This window comes from Choristoneura fumiferana, chromosome 12, assembly GCF_025370935.1.
Source record: "Choristoneura fumiferana chromosome 12, NRCan_CFum_1, whole genome shotgun sequence".
NCBI lineage: Eukaryota > Metazoa > Arthropoda > Insecta > Lepidoptera > Tortricidae > Choristoneura > Choristoneura fumiferana.
Genome location: NC_133483.1, coordinates 7,887,982 through 7,898,913, shown reverse-complemented (window position 1 = coordinate 7,898,913; position 10,932 = coordinate 7,887,982). Strand labels below are relative to the sequence as shown.

General features: G+C 34.3%; 1 pseudogene across 1 annotated transcript; it reads left to right on the top strand.

Annotated features, from left to right (window-relative positions):
- Positions 1–97: 97 nt before the first annotated feature.
- On the top strand, positions 98–9,668 carry LOC141433224 (lysosomal proton-coupled steroid conjugate and bile acid symporter SLC46A3-like; annotated as a pseudogene). The gene is made up of 8 exons (XR_012451907.1): positions 98–247; positions 1,060–2,342; positions 3,651–3,803; positions 4,782–4,883; positions 5,171–5,308; positions 6,516–6,599; positions 6,898–7,054; positions 7,911–9,668. The product of XR_012451907.1 is annotated as a lysosomal proton-coupled steroid conjugate and bile acid symporter SLC46A3-like (transcript).
- Positions 9,669–10,932: the final 1,264 nt, after the last annotated feature.

Sequence of the window (10,932 nt, the reverse complement as noted above, 5' to 3'; positions counted from 1 at the left end):
GCCCTCATCATGCATGTCTCAAGAATCGGGCTGTATTTACTGGTCTGCGAAAAATGGTTTGTTTAATGTTTTATTTTTTGCTGTTTGTTTCCGATAGCGATACAATTAACGATGTAAAAAATTCTCATTGTTGTCGTTTGCGAGTTCCGTCGCTGTATCTTGTAACAACGCAGCACAAAAGGCACGCAACTTCAATGATGGGCATGTTATAACCACATGCACACAACTATTTGTACCGTAAAACGGGGTGAGTAGAGACAGAATTTAATATCTACCTCGATAAAAAAAATATTATCATATGTGGCAAGTAGATTTTTGTTCCGGTGGTATGAATTTGCCGAAGAACGAAGTAAAGTCACCGCATAGCTCAAAAAATACGGCAATTGGTGAATACAAATGACGAATTGACGTTCGTTGTAGAGTTCTAAAGGGAGGCTTTGTTCAACAGTGGACGTCTTCGGGGTGATGACAATGATGATTCCAGTTAAAGTCTTTTCACGACCATGAGACTCGGAAAACGAGATGGAAAGTAAAACATTTAAGACGTGATTTTATCATCTAAAAAATTTTTGTTCCAATATGAATTATTTCTCTAGTTAAATTTAATATGGCAGAAATACAACTATGTTTGTAGACATTTTCCTTGTTAAACTAAAAAAAAGCTTCAAACAAGAAAAAAATTAAAACAGGCGAAATAAAGAAAAACACTAAGTACTGAATAAAAAAATAAAATGTAGCTATAGTTCACAATAAGTATTTCATACTGTGGCAATGATATTAGGTACTTAAGCTCTCGTGAGAAATGATTAAATTTATTAATGAAAATATTAAAAACACCACATTATGCACCCATCATTGAAAAAGATCTTCCGAATAGATAGTCGGATCGTTCCTTATTTCTAATTGTGAAACTTACAAAACAACAATTTTACAAAACAAAATCAAACGATTACTAAAATATTTGATCATCGACAACGATCGAACTTTACCTGGAGTTATAAAACTTGCTGTTTATATTGTGTCAATCTTGAAGAGGTGAAATAAACTTTTTTTTTGCAGGCCTACTATCTAAAATTGCTTAAGCCATCAATTTCATTGGGATTACTGCATAATGTAATGAAATCTATCAATGAACAAAACAAAATTATCCTAAGAATCATGAATAATCAATTAACGCTTAAAAAGGAATAACTAGCAGTAAATCAACTAAGGATGGACAATATATAATAAACACAAAAGTGGTACGCTCAAATCGATAACTGCAAAACTTAATTCTGAAGGGTACCTAATACAGAGTTATCATTAGCAAGTAGCGTGCTAATTGCAGTAATTACAAACAAAAGACTGATATCTGTAGTAGACAAGCTTTATCTATATGTACTAGTAACTGATATCGGACAAACTAATGAAATAAATCATCCAGTCAATATTGCAAAGGCAAACAATGCACCACTCGAAACATTTGTAGCCGTAGCAGCGTCTTCATAGTTAAGATAGTCTCCGGAGTTTGATCATTTGAATAAACGTAACCACCATGACGGATCAAAATAAAAAATCGACGGAGAAAGTGGAGGAAGATCCACTAAATAGACCAGAAAAAAACAGGAGACGAAAAAAAATACATTTATAGAAAAACTTACAATCATCAAGGACAACATCACAGTCGAACCACTTCTAGCTGGACTAATTGTACCAAGTGTTATCTCCCGGTTTGCAATGGGAAATTTGAACCTAGATAAAGCTTGTAGAGTAAATAAAGGATTTGGTGACGAAATCTGCGACGCACTGGTAAAGAAAACTAGTGACAACTACACGTTTTATGAACAGGAAGTACAAAAATTGATTTCTTCTATTGATATTTGGAAAGGACTCATACAAACAGCGATGCCTTGTATCATTATTATTTTTTTGGGAGCATGGAGTGACAGAACTGGCAAACGAAAACTGTGCATCTTGCTACCTATTTACGGAGAGCTACTGACTGCGATTAGTAATTTGGTGAATGTTTATTTCTTCTACGAGATCCCTGTGCAGGTGACTGTGTTAATGGAGACTATATTCCCCGCATTAACCGGTGGTTGGGTGACAATGTTTCTCGGGTCTTCAGTTACATCAGCGATATAACATCAGAAGAGTCTAGGACCTTCAGGGTGGGACTTGTCAATTTCTGTATGACAGCTGGTCTCCCCGTTGGAATTGGTCTTAGCGGGTACTTATTGAAAATCATGGGATACTACGGCATATTCAGTATGACTTTGGTACTTTTTATAATCATTCTGATATATGGAACCTGCTGTTTAAAGGAACCCGAACAGTGGCTGAAGGATAAAGGACTGCCCGTGGTAAGTTGGTGCCTATTTAGCTCTGTTGTTATTTATACACTTGAACTGGACGGTTTATAATAGCGTAATCCATGTTATTTATTGATATACTCGTAGTAACACTTGTCTCTAAATACCTTATTTAATTGAAATTTGGTAATGTGTAAATATCAAAAATAATTACCTTATCAATTAATAATTTATATATTATATATATCCGACTGCAAACTGCGTATACGAGTAGGTAGTGGTTATAATATTATAATTATTTAAAGCTTTATAATTTTTTTTTTTGTGATGGTAGGTATTACATTTTGGTCGGTCATTACTACTTACTACATATAATCACGCCTCTTTCCCGTAGGGGTAGGCAGAGACCACTTCTTTCCACTTGCTACGATCCTTACATACTTGTTTCGCTTCGTCCACTTTCATTATTCCCTTCATACATGCTCTTCGGTTTAGGGTACTCTTGACCTGGCCTTTTTTCAAGACGTCCCTGATTTGTTCTCGAAACGTCTGCCTAGGTCTACCCCTTCCTACACTTTCATTCACACTCGCCTCATACACTTTTTTCGTCAATCGTTCTCCATTCATTCTCTCGACATGGCCAAACCATCTCAGCATACCTTTCCTCAATTTTTGTCACTACATCTTCTTTCAGACCACAACGTTTCCTTATCTCACTATTTTTTATCCTGTCACTCAATTTAACTCCTATCATACTTCTTAACGCTCTCATCTCAACTGCATTTTTTCTGCTTTCATGTTTCTTCTGCCATACCAAACTTTCACTTCTGTACATGAGTGTCGGAACCATTACCCCCCCATGCACAGCCAAACGAGCCTTGTTAGACACCTTCCGACTGTTCATAAAGGAGTGCAAAGCTCCATTCACCATGTTTCCTGCATTCACTCTTCTTTCAATATCACTCTCACACTTTCCATCTCTTGTAAACTTTGAACCCAGATACACAAACTCATTCACCTGTTCAATTTGTTCATCTCCAATCACGATATTGCAGTCTGTCACTGTCTCATCTCTTTCAAACACCATCACTTTCGTCTTCTTTACATTCATCTTCATTCCCTTTCTAACAAAAGCTCCACTCATAGCAGTTACCATCTCCTGCAACTCCTCGGCCGAAGACGCAAGTAATACTTGGTCATCAGCATAGAGAAAACATTTGACGAGTAACTCATTCATTCTCAACCCACTTTCATTCTCTTTTACTACTTACTGCACCAACTAAACTAGCGCAGGTTATTGCGCTAGTGAGTAAAAGTTAGTAATGTTGACGTTTTCATGATCACATATTGCTTCAACAGATCGATCGTTCGAAAACATCAGAAGTATCGTTCTTTGATATATCACACGTTCAAGACACCGTCGCTGTGGCTTACCGGCCCGGGATGGTAATCGGAGGATTAAGGTTATCCTAACGCTATTCTGTGTTTTCATACTCTATGGACCTACCTTGTGTAAGTAAATTTCGCTTTAGTACCTGTCTGGTTTTTTTTTCACATCTATAGACGCGTAATCGGTTTTTAAGCACTACAAATGGCTCTCATCATCGAACCGATCAAAGTATTTTGAACTAAAAATTCAACTCAAAGAAACTGTGAAGGATTTTTTTTAAACTTCAAAAATAACTACATAATTTAAATCTGAAATAGTGTTCAAAATTTTAAAGTTTTTAAACATACATGGTTTGGTGGACAATAAATAGAATTACTTTAGTGAGCGAGGCGTGCAGGTTTTACTAATCTAATATAACGTATGCATTTCGTGGTCTGATATAGACATGCTTCCAGTATATGCAATCAAAAGTTCATTTTGAACTTAAAGTCAAACAAAATAAAATGTTTTCAAATTCAAATTCACGTCAATAATAATTCGGTATAAATTCAATCACTAAATGCCAAATGTTTTATTATTTGTGAAAATCTAATAATAAAGACACAGCCCCAGTCTCATTGTTCAAAGTGGTTTAGTTTTGAATACACTTTTTAAATTGCGGTAAAATAAAATTATTTTTCTGTACACTTTCGGTATCTCCGGAAATGACGAACCTTCTGTACTTAGATACAATGTTCACACATGGAATACGGCACTCTCCAAGCATAATGCATTGTAAAATCTTCTCCTTGATTAGCTAATTCTGGTAGATTGATTATCTTCATGGAATGTTTTAAGAAATGGTAATTATTTATATCTAAACTAGTTGTTGCCCGCGACTCCGTCCGCGTTTATCGCTATCCCGCGGGAACTATGCAATTTTCCGGGAAAAAACTATCCTATGTTCTTCCCCGGTGCTCTAACTAGGTATCTGTATAGCGAATGTCATCTTATCGGTTCAGTGGTTTACACGTGAAGAAGTAACAAACTAACAGACTTACATACTTTCGCATATATAATATTAGAGGGATTTTAATATACAATATTGTTCTATTTTTCAGCTGAACATTCAGTATTTTACCTGTTCGTGCGTAACCAGTTGAACTGGGACATGGTACAGTTTGGTCTTTTTACGAGCTATTCTATCATCCTGCATTCCTTTGGTAAGCACTTCATTATTTATCAACAGGTATCTATCTAATCTTCTATCTTCTAATACCTTTAAATAAGTAATTCTTGTATAATTAATAGTACCTGGGCGACTCGTACCGCCGTTCTTAACACTACCACGGGACCCATTAGTTAAACTAAACTCACTAACTAATTTAGTTTAACTAATTAATTACTAAGTTCCTTTCTTTACTCTATCAATTCCAAAAAAATAATAAGTATGCTCAGTATTTTACTGTATTTTAAACTACTCTAAAAAAATTATTATCTGTGTTTTCAGGGGCCATCTTTTCGATAACGGTGCTGAGTCGAAAACTTCAGGTGGACGATGCATTGCTGTGCACCATTTCCATCTTCAGCAAGTTTGTTGGCTCCATCTGGACGGCATTTGTAACCACTGACATCGAGATGTACTTGGGTATATTACAATTCTTTGGAATCTAACTGTAGTTTATTACCTACACATATAATCAACTGATATAGACAGTTTGGTGGCAATGTGTTGGCTATATACTGTGTAGAGTTAAAAACAATTGCTAGATTCTGATGAATTTAAATATATAAGCAAAAAAGGCCCGAAAAAATATACGAGTGAGTAAGGTGAACGGACTCGTTCCAAATAGGTATTTAAAGTATGAACCAAATAGCTCTGACATCGACGAGCTAAAAATAACAAAATTCTTTTTATATAATTTTTTTTTTCTCTTACTTTTATTTTCTTTTTATTCTACAATGCTGTTGTTTACAGTATGTCATTTACCTAAATAATATAAATAAATAAAATTAAATAAAACAAAAATAGCGTCGATAAGCTTATTGGAAGCTTATTAGCTATAGCTTAGCCCAATGAATTCAATCTGATGCGTAATAATATATCGGTATCAGAAAAGTGTCCTTTTAAATAATGAATTGGTATGCAATAAATTGCACTAATTGACCTAGTTCCACGCGACGCACGCTAAGAAATTTCAACATAATAATCTTTTTTTTATATCGTCGTACTACCAACCAAATTTTTGGGTAATTTGGCCAACAATCCAAATCAATAATTAAATTTTATCCAACCTTAACAAAACACAAGCGAGATAGCGGAACCCGAAGTGTCCAAATTCCCTTTTATAATTCCTGCCTAAACATTAATTTTGTTTATTCAAATAAATCGTTAGGTATATCTTTTTTTTACTATTTACCTGTGACATTAACTTCGCTTTTACATTTTGTAACACTATTTCACTATATAAGCAAATTGTAATTTATTCAGCTTTGTAATCACTTTCGACTAAAAAGTAAGGACAACTAAAAATTGACCGTAGGTAAGGATAACTACGAGTGTTGGCATCACTCTTCTTAATCAGGCTCACATATTATGTAAATGAAACCAACTACTTCTGTTACCAACTTACCTACATTGCATTGTTGCTTATTTATTTCATAGCAGCCCCCTGTATCATTGTCCTTATCTTTACTAATATTATAAATGCGACAATACGCCTGACTTACCTACTATTAAAAGCTGATGTTAGTTATTATTCCATTCTTCAATAACGAGACAGTGACCAAGAACAGTTTAAACCCCGAAGAAATCTCATTTCGATGTTTGAGAGGGGTACCTATTTTGCTTTCAGTACCTGTGGTTGAGATCTTCAATGCGACTACCTTCACTTCACTGCGATCAATTACATCGAAACTTGTAGAGAAAGACGAAACAGGTACAATTTAGATTTTTTCTGCTAATAAAACATTATTTAGGGCAATGAACTAAAATAATTTCTTTGCTCACCCGCGACCTTATGATAGGTAAGTTTATGCAAAATATGCGTGTTCATACAGTTCCTCCACCTTCATGCTGTAAGAACACACACAAATTACATAAACCCATCTATCACAACCACCACACTATACTGACGCGTTTCGAACTCAACCAGAGCTCATCTTCAGAGCAATACAACCGTACACCATGCTACCAGATGTACACCTGTGCTCACCTATGGTATTTATCGATTTCAGCCAAAGTAAACTCTTTGTTCTCTCTAACGGAGACCGTGGCTGCGCTGGTGTTCCTACCGTTCTACTCCTGGTTGTACATGAAGACTCTCAATGTGTTCTCGGGAACGGTCTTCATCATCAGTGCCGCGCTCATCATACCTGCTGTGATAGTTCTCATGTAAGTTTTCAAAGGTTGTAATTATTAAAATTAAATATTAAGTATGTGAACTTTTGAACGACAAGATTAAATTTCCCTTACGTTGTGTTGGTGATTGCCTGATTGTGTTGGGGAATTTACGTGACTATTCAAGCCCTATTCCAAGCTCAATTACTCGTACTGTTTCTAGTACAGTCGAGGGTATAAATATCTATACAGCCGTACCGTCAAATATATGTATACATCGACGTTATGGTTAGTGGCATAAAAGTGTACAGATATTTTTGACGTCTTGGTAACGTACATATATTTATGCCCTTGACTGTACCTACCAAAAGTCTCTGGCCTAAGTTGGGAATTTAAAGAAATTAATTTATATTTGTAATCTGCATATATTTATTAATACTAAACAGATTTGTTTACACACATTATACATTTAAATTAACTTCTGCATTTTACCCGACTTAGGTTAGATACTTTTAGTAGGTGCTAATTTGTTTAGTATGAATGAATATGAATACACCTTTAGTTACTTTTGGTGCGGACTAGAAAGCAGCAATTGGGTTTGGAATTTGGCTTGAATTAGCATGAATAGTCACGTTAATACAGTGGTAGGGTAAAATTTAGAAAGAAATTGGTATGCCTCTTTAATACGTGAAGATTTAAGATTTATTTCTCAGCTACGTGGGTTTGGATAGGTCCTTAACAATATGCGGTTGAGTACCACTTATCGATTTAAACGTTAGTTTGTTAAATATTTTATAGGAGCAAAAATTCGTTTTCTTTTCAATTTGATTCGTCTTTTGTGAGTGGAAAAAATATTGTCCCTGTAAAAAAGAGTGATATTGATATTTTACAATTGTTTTATTTGTTTCAGGAACTTTTACATTGGACATAAGTTAGAGATGAGACGCGCCAGAAAAATGGCGCTGGAAGCACAAGAAAAGAAAGACACTGAGACCAAACCGGAACCGTTAGACTTTAACAAAGGCCACATAGAGCCGAAGAAAACAATACCGATAGATATTGTTAAGTAGGCATAATATTCATTAATAATAGTGCGATAGAAATGATGAATGGTTGTTCACAAAATTATGAAGGCCAGTGGTAGCGCAGGAACTAAATTTGATGAAGGCAAAACATGTCCTACTCAAACTGCGAGGCCGTGGGTATAGCCCATGTCACCTACGCATTTCACCGTATCGGATGAATAGTCTCAACGACACTGAATAGTTGGTTATGCACCTGTTGGTAAAGACACAGATACAGAAGAATTAATGTATTTATGTATGTAAACTCTTTATTGTACACAATAAGTAACAAACACAATTTACAAACATTGAGATATATGTACAAAGGCGAACTTATCCCTTTGAGGGATCTCTACCAGTCAACCGTTGAGTGGATGAGAGGAGCATTCAGTTAGGGACAGATAAAAAGTGAGTGAATTAATAATTAATTATTAATGTTAGGTATTATCGATAATTTAACAATGGATACCTAGTTTTCCTCTACGAGTACGTACAACTCTATCGAAAAGCCTATCGACAATATCGATAGCATAAGTAATGCCAATAATATTGATACACTTCGGTTTCACGCTAATTTTGGCGTTAGATCAGCCCACTATTCTGGTTTTGTAACATTTGCAACGAATTGACGACTATTATTTAAAACATTTAATTTTCGCCAGTCCGGGCCATTATGTATTATTTCACTTGTCATTCTTGCCAGAATGATGGGCAGAACTGACGCCAGAATGTATGTATAACCGATGTCATTGATTACAATACAGTATTATTGTCTGTTAGTCTATCGATAGTTCTCGAACGAGAGCTACCTACCTAGTCTAATCGATCGATAGATCGATATTATTGTTTTTCAAAACTTCTTTATACTCTCAATTATATTGCACTCCGCCAGAAATACAGTAATATTGTTTATGTGAATATCGTTTTTTTTGTCTTCTATAAAACAGCTCTCGATAGTCTATCAATATTCGACTAGCAGTTGGCAACACGAAGCCGAATGGTATTACAGATTTTTAAAGCTAACCCTTACACGTTTGCAACTGACATGATGTATTAAAGAAATCACCTTAATTGGCTCATATTGTCTTAACATGTGAAAAAAACTCTTAATGTGTCAGTTTTTGTATATTGTTTATACAGGCTGGTAGCAAATTTTTGTATCTTTTTGAGTAACTTTACCTCATACAAATAGTATGAAAACAAAATTCAAAGACAATAAAATTTCGTTCGCTTTGTTAAGTGAGAAATGGCTTCATTTATAGTATTATTGGTTAAGTTTGTGTTTAAGATGTATTTTTATAACGGAAAAGGCCAATAGGAAAGACTATTCTCATAGTTCCGTCACAGAAAGTCGTAAAAAAGAGATGACTGGGAAGACTGATACTTCGAAATTGTAAAATTTTATTGAAATTATTAAGTGTGAATATTATGTAAATAAGTTTAACTGTCATACTTTGTTACATTTACTTGATTTTAACTGTTTCCTTCTGACAATTTGTTGTATAAAGGTATGAGTTAACGTTGTTAAAATGCATATATAAGAGCGACGGTAATTATTTTAAGTTGTACGTTAAGAAAGACATTAAAATAGTTTTTGTTATTAACTAATAGTTTTTCTTCACTTAGTCATGATTTTTTGAAAATAACACTTTAAGGACCTAGCTTTTACGAAAATATTAAGTTCACATGCTACAGTAAACTATGTGATTTCTTGAACACAATACAAATTAAAAATCGTGCATTTGTAACTTATACTCTTTTCATCGAAATTTACGCCCACTACCTACTTATGTACAGTGCTGGACGAAACAAATCATGTAATACACTTGCACGAAAAGCATATTTTCTAATACAACTTTTTTGTTAATTTCGTCACATTGGAGTGCTGGAAGTCACTATTATGGACGGATGAAAGTAAAACCTGGCGTAAACTCGTCCAGCACTGTAGATATATTAGTTGGGTTTTGCCTGTGCTCAATAAATGCTCGATACTTTATTGAACATAATAGTTTTATTAATGGTATGATTTTAACCAGGAATTTATAATTATATTCCCTGTGTTGTTTAATAATCAAGACAACAAGAGCATAACACGAGCCATTTTACCCAAGATGTTTATAAATATAGATGGAGATGGCTATGGCTATAAATATAGCGTTCATATCGAGTTTTACACTCTGATTTTCACTTAGATTGCGAGGAAATAAAATAGCAACAGTGGAAACAATTGTTCGCTTTCTATGTACCTTTTATTTTTCATGAATTATTATATAATTATATTTTTTTAGTTTTATTGATTTATTTTGATTCATTTGATTATTTTTTAGGTTTACATAAATTAAAAATTATTAAAAAACAATGTTTAAACTTTTTTGTTCATGGCTGTTGACACCCGGATTACCACAGAAGTAATTGGATAACCTACCTCAAGGTCTAAGACCAATCTTAGAATAAGATTTTACTTTATACACTAGATCATATACGATATGTTTTATTTGAATAAGGTCGAACTCATTACGAGTAAAAGGCTGTTCTTACGTGGCACAGTGCGTTTTTTAAATGTTTTATACTTAAATGTAGGTACTTCAAGAGCCGAGTACTGTCAGCTCTAAACATATTCGAGTCTAATTTTATGAGCACCTTATTACTCTTAACTGCTTATGCTTAATGTTTTAAAATTAATCCGTAATATTTCAGCAGATAGTTGGATTAGTTTGAGTGAACACCACTGTAAATTGTGTTTAACATGTTTCCATACATTGATCGATGTTTAAAGTTTGCCGCATCAAAGGCGTGATACATTTTGAATTAAACTCCGATGAAAAACCTTTATAAGGGTACGTGTTTAATCACATTAACCCAACCATC